General features: G+C 33.0%; 1 long non-coding RNA gene across 1 annotated transcript; it reads left to right on the top strand.

Moving 5' to 3' along the window:
* Positions 1-38: 38 nt before the first annotated feature.
* On the top strand, positions 39-12641 carry LOC130629408 (uncharacterized). The gene is made up of 3 exons (XR_008981956.1): positions 39-364; positions 10863-10936; positions 11173-12641. It is a non-coding gene; the product is annotated as an uncharacterized LOC130629408 (long non-coding RNA).
* The last annotated feature ends 1621 nt before the right edge of the window (positions 12642-14262 follow it).

The raw sequence follows: 14262 nt of genomic DNA, 5'->3' as shown, positions 1-14262 counted from the left end.
ACTTCAATGGTGGTAAGAATTAGAATTGTTGGAAACACTGGCCCGTTGTGATAAATTTTTCTGTACCCCTGATTTTTTCTGTACCCCCTCGGGTTTTGGCTAATGGTTTTTAGACTTGGTTATATGTCCGGAACTTCAAAAGTCCATAATGGTAGATTGACAGTGACTATACTTTTTTGCAAAAGAGAAGAAGAACATGGCTTTTTCATATGTTGCACAGATCATTTTCCATAATAAACTTATGTTTCCTTTGTGCAGCTTGGATTATTCTAATATCACTAAATGGAACAGACACTAACTAATAACAAAAGCAATAGACGGTAGTGCTTGCTCCAGCTTTCTTATATATAAAAAAACTAAGAAGGTAGGATGTTTTCACAGTTTTTATCTAGCTTGTAGTTACGTACACAGTTTAATCAAATAAACGAGAGACATATCTTACTCCTAACAGTTAAATTGATACCTGTATATATATATCAAAGTAAGTTTTATTTCCATATGAACTTAATTGCTTTCTAATAATTAATATCATAGCTACACCACAAACAAACAAGTGCACATTTTCCCTTAAGATAGGCCATAACCAATGTAACATACCACAGTATTTCCCATAACTGTAATAATACTCTTTATTGCCTTAACAGGCAAAAGTCCTAATCTGAGGAGAACGTTGTTTTATTCAAGTAGACAAGTTTCAAGGTTAGATACATATCCATACACAAACAGAAACAACATTTTGCAAAAGACACTCTCGCAAAAAGACTTATTGAAATTCCTAATATCAGCCAATCTGAGAGAACACGTTGTACTATGGAACAGACAAGCATTGAGGTAGAATACACATCCATACACAATTAAAAACAATAAATTGGACAAATGGCGTTCCAAGTAAAGGCATATTCAAGTCTTAATATCAACCAATCTAAGGAAACATGTTGTTCTATAAAATAGACAAGGTTTGAGGTTGGATACACATCCATACACAAACAGGAACGATATTTTGCTCAATTACCCTTTTGCAGAAGTATGTACATATTAACGGCCTTATTGCAGGCTAAACAAAGAGACATTTTTATACTATGCATTGAACAGGCTGTAGTGTTCTTTACTTATCCATAAAGCAGTAGAAAAAAGTATCCTCCCTGGAAATGAAATATTGAAAGTTCTAAATCAGACCAATAAATGCAAAGACCCAACACAGTAAAATAAACAATCATTAAGGCTGGACACACTTTCATACACCAATAGAAATAGTTTTATGGCGAAATATTCTCCTGCGAGATGATGGGAAGCCTAACATGCTTGCATGTACGAAGATTGAAATGGGATTCAAGAATGCATTGTAGAAAATTATATCATTCTCTTCGTAGCCATCTATTGTACGTATGCAAAAGTATTCTTGGGGAGATCTCAGATAAAGATTAGATAAGTGACGAAGCATTATGTTTTCATTAGGAGCAATCATGCAACATAAATGAAAAAAAATCAATAGTGTCCCCTTTTAAACAGCTGTCCTTCGATTCTTGTGTTAATACTCTTATGCTATTCTGCGCAGTAGATATTATTATAGATTTTAGATTTGCATGTCAAGCAGGGAGGGGCACTTGCTCGTCTGTACTGGAATTTTGTTACCAGCAACAATTCTTCTGTCGAGAGGTTACAGATGTATAATTATAAGACTTCAGAACTTTTATTTTTCAAACCACAGCAAACAAATTCAACAAGTTAAGAAATTTTCTGTGGACTCCAGCAACTCAAATACGACGATGTCTGCAATGAAGTTTGGCAAAAGTCATTTCAACAAGTTACCAAGCAAGGCATGATGTTTGTGTTCTTTTGCTTCTGTTCCTTACATGACCACTGCTATGGATTTCATGTCATACCTGGTAGTGAAGGCCAAAGTGATGCATCTGCTTCTTTTTACACACATTTAGAATGGGTCCCATTAGATATTTTTTATAATCATACGTGTAGTTAAGGTGAATATGTCAAGAACAGAAAGTCCGGATTCTACCAACATACGCGCTTGTTTCATGATGTTTTTCACAGGCACACTCATAGGTGTACCACTGCATTTTTCTCAAATTCCATTCTTGGTTTCACAAGCCTGAATATGTCGACTTGTGAACACTTTAACAGCTTCATCCAGAGGATAAAAAGTTCAGTTAGATTGATCAGCCAAGCACATTTCATGTTGTATCTGCAGTTTTTCATTCACCAATTGATCAAATTGAAAGAACATAGTTTCAAAAAACGACACACTCATAGGTGTACCACTGCATTCTGCTCATCTTCCATTCTTAGACACAGAATTGCCGGTCTGGGAAACAAAACTGATTGAAATAACAGCAAGACATCAGTATTTGGCAATTTTACGTAGAATTTGAAATATACGCTTCTTTACAAACTGCCTTCCTTGTTTTACATGAATGAGTTTAGTTTCCTCAAAAAATTATTTTTTGTTGAATTTTATCTAAAACACTTTTGAGTACAAATATAAACTGTATGTATTTAATTTCCATATGCCACAGCTCAGGTTAAAATCTGAATAAACTAACTTATATTTTAAGTTAAGAACAATTTCTGGTTTAAACGAAGTGTGCACTACAAATGAAAATTTGTTTTCAGACTTAAATTTAACAAAACAAGAACAATGGAGTGCGCATTACGAATGATATCATGGTCTAGTATTTGATTCGGAGCCTTTTCTTCTGAAAATTTGTTTTTGGGCCTAAATTCAACGAAACAAGAGAAACAGACTGTGCATTATGGATGATATCTTGGTGTAGTATTCGACTCAGAACATTTTTTTCTGAAAATTTGTTTTCAGTCTCTGAAATTCAACAAAACAAGAAAAACGGGGTGTGCATTACGAACATTGTCATGATCTAGTATTCGATTCGCATCTTTTTCTTCTGAAAATTTGTTTTATGTCCCTAAATTCAAGGAAACAAGACAAATGGAGTGGGAGGTCTCTTCTTAACCCTTAGAGTACTGTTTATTGCAAATGCCCAATTTACAAATTTAAGCTAATCTTGTGTGTCATGGATTACTTGTTCAATTAGAATATTCAATCTAAAGTGTGTGTATGGATGACTTCTTGATCTGGAAATTCTTTTTCTGTTTTGCAATTGCCTAGTTTACAAATGTAAGCTAGTTTCATGTGTATAGATTGCTTTTTGTCTGAAATCGGGCTAATGTAGCGTGTATGGGTCCTGATGTGAAAATTTTCTCCTTCCTTTTGTAAATGCCTAATTAAAAAAATCGAGCTAATCACATGTCAATAGATTATTTCTTGATTTCAGTCTGAATCTTTTTTTGCAAAATGCCAAAGTTATTAAATCAGGCTAATCTCATGTATGGATTGCTTCTTAATACGGGTATATTATCTCCCCAATTTTTTTTTCAAAGACCAAATTTACTAAAACAACTGAATTTAATGTGTATGGATTGCTTTTGAATATGGGAACTCATCCCTGAGCTTTTTTCGGTGGTTAATCAAAGCTTTTTCCAATATGCAAAACTATTACATATAACGTTTTACCTTCACAAACACTAAGATCCACAGGAAAATATTTTGTAGGTTCTAATTTTTAATTCTTGTCTATTGTATATACTTTAACTTTTCAAAAGCTCTGCCCTGGTTGACAAATTTTCTATCTATTAATAATTTATTATTTTAAATTTAATCATCATGCTTGATGTGGATTTAGGTCATTGCAACTTTGAGTTCCTATAATAAAAATAATAAGATAAACAAAAATAGATCAAGCATTTCTCTAACATAAAAACAGTAAAAATGTTAGGACTAACCTTCACTTGTTGTAAGGATTCTTCGTTCTCTAATGATCTCACTATTGTTTCTGTCGGCAATATTGTCTGTCCGTTCTCTATAAACAAAAAAAGCACAACATGGCAATCATCATCATCATCCTCGGCTTAACGTCCGTTTTCCATGACCTCCATGACCCTCTTTCAATCTGATCTAGACTGTGTTAGATCTAAACTCAACTTCCTCTGTATCAAGTCTGTCCTTATAACCTCCTGCCAAGTATTTCTTCGTCTGCCTCTGGGCTTTGCCCCAGGATCTATCAAGTCCCCACACTTTCTTACCCAATTATCCCCCTCCATTCTTTCCAAGTACCCCACCCAATTCAATCTTCTTATCTGGATAACATCTTTAATTCTACGGATACTTAGTCTGCTTCTTAGCTCATCTGAACTCTTTCTGTCTCTGGTGTTACACATCCACCTAACCATTCTCATATCATTCCTTTCTAAACGGTCAAGGTCTTCCTGCTTCACTGCCCATGTCTCACTACCCTACAACATAACACTTCTTACACAGGCCTCATACAACCTACCTTTTAACTCAATTGACAAGACTCTGCTAGTCAACAAAGGAAGATCCAAGCAGAACCTATCCTGCAAGTAACACTTTTTCCAACACCCCTTCACTGCCCAACATATCACCTAAGTAACAGAAGTTCTCAACTATCTCTAACGAGCCACTGTTGTACATCATTGAAGCTGGAAATACTTCATTCTCTATTATCTCACCTTTGCAACGCTTGCATACAAACTGAATGTCAGCTCTTAACCTTCCACCAATACTACTGCACTTCTTATGTACCCAATGCTTGCAAGTCTGACAAAAAATTGAGTTACCACCAAATCCTGAAATATGTTATATGCTCAGAAGTTGATATCGCCAATTATTTGTGTACTGTCATGTTGATTTTGCAGATTTTTAGCTTAAAGTGATAGTAAGTGCAACCCACACAACATTACTTTCATATTCTTTTTCTGAAAATCAAATTTTAAAAACAGCTACCATTGGTTGGCATTATAACATTTATCTAAACAAAATTACTATCTGCACATTTTTTTAAATAGTTATGTGAATGTTTGAGACGTTTCCTCAAATAATTATTTTTAACATACAAAATAAATGAATGATAAACATTTAATCTCTTTAATTTAAATTATCACATGGAAAAGCAGACACAAAAGCATTTCCTTATGTTGGGATATCCAAAAGTAGTGAAGACCACTTATTTAATTATTAAAAGCTGCAGGTTGTTGCTTTGTCAATCAAAAACGCTAATAACAATAACCAATAATAAGTATTACACAAGTTATGTATGCAGACTCATCTACATTTAGTGTAAGTTTTATCTAAATATGTTAAAATTATAACGTCTTTCGTCAGATTATTCTGCCTTAAGACTTTTAATCTGTTATTTCGCTGGAGGGTATTTGTCCAGAATACGGTTTCTATTTGTGTATGGATGTGTATCTAACATAAGTGTTTGTTTGTATTTTAAAGTCTTTTCTTGATTGGTGTGCTTTAGGAAATTTAATGTCCTTTCGCGGGAGGATAATTGTCTAAAATATTGTTTTACTTGTGCATGGATGAGTACAGAACATTACAGCCTGTTCCATGTATAGTGCTTAGGCTTCTCACTAATTACCTTGCAATTGGACCAGTTAGCAGGAGGAAATTTTGTCAAAGTATCTGTTCTATTAGTGGAAGGATTTGTGTCCTACCCTAATGCATTCCTGTTAATTACTAGCTATAGTACAATGTGTTCCCTCAAATTGGTTGATATTATTTCAAGTCTTTTTGCGAGAATTTATTTGGGCAAAATATTGTTTCTGTTTGTGTATGGGTATGTATTAAATCTTAAACCTTTGTTTTATAAAATAACGTCTTCATCAAATTCGCCGGCATTAAGACTTTCCCTGTTTATATTGGTTAAGGCGATAGAGTATTATTACAGTTATGCGAAATATTTTGGCATGTTACTTTGGTTATTGCCTATCTACAGGGAAAATATATATTTGTTATGTAGCAACAGAGAGTATTATAAGGATTTTATGGAATATTATGAGATTTAAATTGTTTGTGGCTTATCTACAGGGAAAACATGTTTTTGTTATGTAGTGATAGTGCGTATTTTCAGGATAATATGGAATATCTATATTATAATACCATATACGTCTGTCTATCTGTCACGCAAAATGGTAGCTTAGCTCTGCAAGTAGCGAGACACACGCAATGCAGTATAAAAAGGACGGGTGAACATGTGTACTTTCCACGGGCCACCGACTATTATGAGATGTTACGTTGGTTATGGCTTATCTACAGGGAAAACATGTTTTTGTTAAGTAGTAAAAGAACGTATTACTACAATTATCCAATATTATGCCATATTACATTGGTTACGGTTTATCTTCAAAGAAAATATATATTTGTTATGTAGCAATGAGAGTATTCTAAGGTTGATAGGGAGTATTATGCGTTATTACGTTGATTATGGCTTATTTACAGGGAAATATGCTTGCGTTGTGAGGATGTCGTATAATGAGGGTTCGGGTGTTGGGTCTATTTGCTTGAAGTAATTCAATGAACGTGTGTCGGACTTTTTATGTTGATATAGATTTGAAGCGGTGTTACTCTATGTTGTATAAATTGTGTGTTGGGTCCACTTAGCCTGGTGCTAAATGGAGTCGTTGCCATTTTCATTGCTGTTCGAATTCTGTGTTCTAACTTTTATGGCTCATATTGCGAAGTTGTATGTGGAGCAGAATGTGTATTTTGACAACCATTATTGTACATAAGATATATATGTTCAACAAAAGCACAAAAAAGAAGAAATTAACATATACCTTCCAATGGTGCGTGACTCTCCACAACAAATAATATTTGGGTGCTCTAAATTATTATAACTAAGATTTTCTACAAATAATATTCTTTTGTTCAATAAAAACAGAAAAAGATAGATCAACCTTCTTTGGTTAATTCTGATGAAGAAAGAACCATTAAAATAACAGGAAGGGGAAGTTCACAAGTGACGTGATCAGCATGCTTAAAAAAGGCATTTCTTGCTGGAATAATTCAGGGAAAACTCAGGAATTTTTCTTGTCAGCTTTACCACCTTTTTACGTCCTAAACCTGTTTAAATCTAAAGTGATCTTTAAGATACTTAAATGGGTTATAATTTTACCTATTGATGATCCCCAGCTCTAATATTTTGGTTATGGCAAGTTATGTACTTTTTCAACAAATAAATTGTGTTGTAGGCAAAATTGTCAGATATAAATCTGACAATTTTGCCTACAACACAACTTGTTTTATGTGTCTTGTTTAATGGTCAATGTATTTTTTCTAAGAGAATCCTAGTTAAAAAGAGGTTATTGCTATTGTGCAGAATCTTCAGAGGGTTACAACCTCTATAATAATTAACCAGCTGTCATTAGACAAGTTATATCACAACAGTCGGCTGTTTTGTCACTTCATCATTTTTGATGTAGTAACAGATGAAATAACACTAAACTCTTAAATGTTGTATGATATTTCTTTTTATTAACTATCCCTGTCCCTGCGGAAGACATTTTTAAGATGCTGTAATTTTTCACTTGTTCATATGTTGTTTTAGTTTTCTAATTCTCATTGTTGGCAACTGACTGATGTTTTCTTCTCATATTTGAAGAATTTTTACAAACCATATTTTGTTTATCACACTTGCATTGTTAGATTTTATTTATTACAATTTGTTAGAGTAACAAGATTTATATTTGACATCTAACGTTTCCTACTTATATTTGCTCAGGGAAAAAGGTGCCAAAACCAGGGCAGTTTCAGGAAAAAATGCCTTCAAAACGACCAAAAACTCTATTTATTTTGTCAGCCCTTTTCTGAACCCTGCATGTACATCATGCAAAAGATAGCACAATTAACATGTTGATTATTCAATATTATTATGAAAATTTCCTACAAGCAAGCAGAGGTGTAATACTTGGATTGTGATATATATATTCTCTAACAGGAATGGTAATTCCTAAGTTTATTAAATTCAGATCTCAGAGAGCACCTGTTGTGGAGCAAAAGATGGCTGACTTGCTGTAAGAAAGGTTCAAGGACCCTCCACTATACAAATATTGTAGATTTGCTTCTGGATCCAAGTCAGGAGAAGTAGGATGAAAAGGTATAATAACAATTGATGTAAGGTTTTACACAAACCGAAGGAGTTAGATGGCAAAAATGTACCTTTAAACATTTTGGGAACAATGACTCTTGAACACAATTTAAACGTAACTTTAAGATTGCAAACATCGTCATAATTAAAATATCCAACATTGTGTACTGTTCAAAATCAATGACCATTGACTATTGTTAGCATTGTGTCTGATAAGGATGGAACCATTGGAATTTAGACCAATTTTTGACCAGTAGCAGTTAGGAAGTAGCATTGAAGTAATAAAAAATAAATAGGAATGTGTTCATAAATTAGATGGTGAATTTTTGTGTTCACAACGTTTTACAGAAATATGCTTTACATCTCTTAAAATACTACTAAGTTAGCAGAAATCTATTAAGAATTCTAAGATATAATGTAAATTTGATTATGTTCTACAAAAGTACCAAATTGTGTCATAATGTTTGAAATAATGATTTGTTCTAATGTGTACTTTCGAACAGGACACCATTCAAGTAGAAAGTTAGTTCCCTTGGTGTAAAAACGAACAAACATGAACATTTGTCGACAAAGTTCTCCACAAAAGGCGAATCATAAAGAAGTGGATAAAAAATGCCTTATTTTCTACAATTCTTTAGGTGCAGATAGTAAAAGCAGAAAAAAAAGTGAAGAAGTAGAGTGGATTACAAAAGCATATTAAAAAGGTTAGAAGTAGAAAGGATAAGTTAGAAACTATTGGAAGTAGTAGTTGAAGGCAAGAGTTTAAAGTGGGTTATAATTCAGAGAAAGTAAGAACTTTAATAATTTTAAGACTTCTATTTTTTTTGTAAGCTAGTGCTACATGGAGACTCACATTCCCATAAAAAGCTGCTATCAAAATTGTTAAAGTTTCAAAAGCTAGCCAGCATATTTGTTTACATTTTTTGCATAATTAATGTATTCCCTTGTACGTAACTTATGTTTTTTATAAATATATTTATTGGGGGGGGGGAGGGGGGACAGTATATGTGATGTCAGTTTTGCTGGAAGAAAACTCCACGGTTTCACGTTTTTGTTTTTGTTGAGAATGTGTCAATATTTTAATTGGAAATGTCACAGGAAAACAATTTGCAAGGAGTACATTTAAAATCAACAAAAAACAGTTCTTTCAACATTATTTTTAAGACCAATGTCAAAACCAGAGTTTGAAAGGCATTTAAATTTATATCTAGAAATACTAAACTAAATTTTTTGACATTTTCGGATTCATTTTTTGGTAAAGGGCATTATGCAAGATGCTGAAATATTTACTGACGTCATAAAATTTATATGACAGATCTTTTCCGTTGCCCTTCCTTCTGTTTAAGTATATCTTTCCACGGGCCTTATGGACAATAATATAATTTGATTTTGGAAACCGGCATTAAGGCATAAAAAAATGACCAAATTCGCACCTGTCGCACTCTTGGGGGTACAAACAATAAATAACTAAGTTGTGTTAACCCATTTTGCAGAAATTCTTCTAAAAATTCAAAGGCTTTTTAAAATGCCATACAGTTGATTCCATTCCATAAAATTACTAAATTATGACTAACTACAATCCATCATTTTATTAAATAAAATAGAGTTTCATTTACTGCATTAACTACTACATACTTGTTTGTAATTGTTTCAAGTACTTCAAAATTTCTTATAAACTTCATTCCACTTTTAGGTATTTCCACTTCTAACTTCCACTTTTGTGTTCATATTTACATAATATATCTTATTATTGTACAATATAATATACAGCCACCAAATTGCACTCATCTCATTCTAACTACTTATATTTGATTGAATATGGTACTGTATCAAGAATTATTAAAATATGGTTGTAGTACCAAATCGTGAATACTGTTAGTAAACAATAAGAAAACCTATTATTTGCCTATCCAAAATTGCATGTACTACGTGAAGTGTTTCCTTTTTGTCTTTATACAGTAGAGTCTCCATAACTCGAACCTCTATTACTCGAACGTCTCCTTAACTCGAACGAATTATCATTTTCATATTTTAATGTTTACGTGTGTTGTGGGCCTTATATTGTTTGAATGCATGATTCGAATGTTTTGTTTGTGTTTCGAACGACAACGCTTTATAACTCATTTAAAGCTACACATAATGAATGGCTGCAAAGGAGAGGAAGGAAGAAAGCACTTTGTATAGAAAAAAGATAAAATAAAAATAAACTTTATGGCTGATCACTATTGTCACATTATCATGTGGTAAAAAGTAGACTCTCTTCACACTCGAGACGTGGCAGCAGAAATTGTAACTAAAATTCTGAGGAAGTATATAAATCTAAAAGTGACATAAGTCAACTGGCTCAATTTAACCAGTAAACAGTTCCATACAAAATTTAGACCACTAAAGTTTTATGCATTGGTCATGTTGTACTTGTATGTGATTTGTTTGAACAGTATATCACAAAACATGTGTTGAGATTGTATTTTTTCTGGTTTTAAAAAATTGAAAAAAATCCATAATAGAATGCAGTGGATCCTTCGGCTGCTGTGGATCCTTCTACAAAGTAGTACTTTATTCGTTTTGGTAAGGTGCAATGTCATAACAGTGTCTGTGTAAGTATCATGTTAAGCAACAACCTGCAATTATAGTTTATATTTTAAATGCTAAATACTTTTAGGTATCTAATACAGGCATGTTTTTATGACATTTTTCATTTGTTGATTTCGAATTTTGTCTAATATCTATTTTTATTTCAACAAGATAATTATTTAAGGGAACTTCGCGTTTGGTAAACATTCACATAACTATTTAAAAGAATTTGCATATCTTTTTTTTTCATGTATACATTAACATTTATTTCCCTTTTTTCTTTGTCCTGCTTCTTCCTTTGTGTAGGCTGGACAGTCAATTTTGCTGACAAAACTGATAGTGAGAGAATTAGTGAACAAGTATCCTTGCAACAAGTGAAGGTTAGCCCAAACATTTTTTTTGCTTTAATGTTGGAAAAAGACTTGAATATTTGTATTTTTATGCTATCAGCGCCTGTTTTTATTTTCGCAATGGAAAAAACCTTTTTGCAAATAATAAAGAAATTGGAATCCGCAGTCTTAAGACCTTTTTGTATTATCGAATGTGTCGTTCTTCGCAGTGCTTGGCTGCAAAATCCTGAAGGTGGTTCTAATGTTGTTCCTCATTTTATTTTAAGTTTAAAAACTTCAATTCACGTCGACTTGTCCACATAAAGAGTGATGTCAATTAAAGCTCTGTTAGAAGTTATTGGTGGAAAATGTGTCAATCGTTAACTCAAAACTTAACCTATTTCAACCGAAACTAAACAGAAAGGATCCAGCTATCGAGCTTTACCACTTGGCTAGGATGAAGATCTTAGCCTGGACACGAATATCCAATATTCTAATCTAACTAAAGGTGAAAGAAGAACATTAGAACACTGCGCCAAATGGTACTTCTATTGTTTCAAGGAGGCTGATAAAGGTTCAACGGTAGTCTATTTACAAGAAGCCGAGCTACAACTTGGTGACGAAAATGTATATAAAAAGGTTGTGTTGTTGGAAAAGTTACAGGAAGATATACTTTAGATTAGTTTCTGGATAAGAATTTCAGGCTGCCCCGTAACTTTCAATTGGGAATTGTAAAGTTGTGTATTTAAAAAACGCAGCTTTTACAACTTTTAATAGAAATTCTAAGTTGAAAGTATTTAAAATTGTTGTACAGTGGAATCCCACTGAAGTGAACATCATCGGTGCAAGAAAAGTTGTTGAAACGCGTAGATACTGCACATAATAGAAATTACAGCAATTTCGCAAGCGTAATATTAGAGATACGGGGTTATTTTTTTAACCCACACCAAAAAGTCAAGTTTAGTAAAGAGACGGGAATATTAAAGATGCGGGAATGATAGAGCATAAATACGATATATATAACCTTTCTTCAGCAATTAATTTGTCGTTATTCGTTTGCTGACTAGTTTTGTCTTGTTTCGGGTTAAAATTTTTGGAAAAAAGTTTTCGCATTAAATAACGGTCGAATCGATCGCTAGTCTATATTTGTTACACCAAATTTGGAAAGTTGTACCACCTATTTTAATTAACACACCCCTCATTAAAGAATTGTAACTTCCGCCTATACTTTTCAGAACAATTCAAGCGTTGTGTTTCACGAATGTCTTTGATTCGACTCCCTCCCCCCAAATATTACCAATTCCCTTTCACCCTCTTTCATCCATCTGAATAAAAATTCACCTACATAATTTATAAACACCAACTCCAACTATCGATTTGAAGGTAATTAACAACCCCTTCTTAGTTAGCCCCCTCTTTACAATATGGTTATGAAAAGTAACTTTAAAAAGAAAGACTCTGGCACTTATAGACTAGACGTTCGTAATGTTCTGAAATTGTAGTTTACTTTATTCGGATATTGACTTGAGCTATGGCGGTAATTTATTTGTGTATATATGTCTAGAAATACGTTTTTTTTTTTGCTACGAGTAACGTTTCAGATAGAATTAGTATAAAATAATTTTATGAGGAAATTGAATTTACTGACTTTGTATTCGACTGAGGCATGGAGGTATAGAAGGTATAACATCCATGACTGATGTAACGAGCAAAATAAGAAGATATATTTTTCAAGAAACATGTGATTTGAATTGCACGTACGAACTGCAAAACACAAATTAATACCTATTACTGCTAACTTATATGTTTACGTTCCCCAGACACACATTTTTTGTCGTTTTTTGAAACTCTGTTTCGCATTGTTCCAACGGTGACAAAAAATGCAGATAACGTAAAATGTGTTTCGTTTATTAATCTATCTGAACTTTTTATTCGTTGATTAACGTATTCGAACCAGCGAAAACAAAGAATGAAATTCTAGCGAAACGCCGTGGTATGGTTAAAACCCATAGACAAAAGCAAAAGAATACAAAAGTCATGCTTTACTTGGTAATTTGTCGAATTAGCTGGCGTTAAGAACCTTCGACTTAAGATTAAAGTTATCCTGTATTCGAACGTATTCGAACCAGCTAAAACAAAGAATGAAATTCTAGCGAAACGCCGTGGTATGGTTAAAACCCATAGACAAAAGCAAAAGAATACAAAAGTCATGCTTTACTTGGTAATTTGTCGAATTAGCTGGCGTTAAGAACCTTCGACTTAAGATTAAAGTTATCCTGGTGTAGGGTATCACTTTCTAATATCCATTCACTTTGTTTTCTCAAACCTATCGCAATCTGTAATCTTTTTTATGTCGCATTTTGTAATCCCACCCTATCAGACTTTGTAATCTCATATATTTTTGAGTTGATTGAAATGTTTTGTGTATTTATACCGAAAAAAGTGACAATTGCAATTGCATGTATGTAAAAATAATTTTCAGTAGGCCAAACTTTTATTCTCTATTTCTAAACACTTTCCATAATAAGCAACACAAATTCTTCGCTGATGCTCAATGCTGCTTTCTTGCTGCCTTGTTGGCCATTAACTTGGGAAAAGAATTCACGTGTTTGCTTGCTGAATTAGGATAGTGCCTCAAATTGAAATCAGACTTTTGTTTAATCACTTAATCATTTAATCTAAGTTACCGTATAAAATCTAACCTTTAGAATTTTCTCTTATATCTGTGCAAATATATTCGCTATTTATACGATTCAACATGTCAGAAATTTTTGCTAAAAAATTTACAACTGTGAAAAGAAACGAAAAGTATGTCCTGGGATAAGAAGTTTTAATCAGGGGGAAAAAATATTCATTTCTCTCCCGGTTTTTTCCGATATTTACTAGTCATCACACGGTATTCTATAAACTGCTCGTTACTGTTAGTTCCTTCTTTTAGTATCTAAGACCACAATTTTCTTGTTCCTTCCATAACAAAATTGTAGAAATTTCAATAAAGAGAGAGATAATGGAGAAAAAAAATTAATAAAATAAACGCGAGATTGCCTTTGCCACGTAGGAAAGAATTAAAAGAAGTTTCTTTCTGTTTTTGGGAAGAAAGCTTTGCATCCGCGAAGGAGATGTTTATACGCAGGCGTCGTAAAAACACGATTGAGCAGTCTTGCCTGGATGTTTCATCATAGACAAAAGTGTTTTTGGTTTGGCTCCTAGCTTTATTGCATCAGTTTCTTGTAAAGATTAATAACGTAAGATATGAACTTGTAAAAGAACATAACGGTTACAAATTACAGAATACAAGCATTCCAGACGTGAAATTTGTAAATATAAAACTGTGTGTACTGTCCAAGAATGCTAGCAAAAAACGGATGTTTTCATTT

This window comes from Hydractinia symbiolongicarpus, chromosome 2, assembly GCF_029227915.1.
Source record: "Hydractinia symbiolongicarpus strain clone_291-10 chromosome 2, HSymV2.1, whole genome shotgun sequence".
In the NCBI taxonomy this organism is placed as follows: Eukaryota; Metazoa; Cnidaria; class Hydrozoa; order Anthoathecata; family Hydractiniidae; genus Hydractinia; species Hydractinia symbiolongicarpus.
Note: the sequence above shows the minus strand (reverse complement) of the source record. Positions and strands in the feature narration are given on the sequence as shown.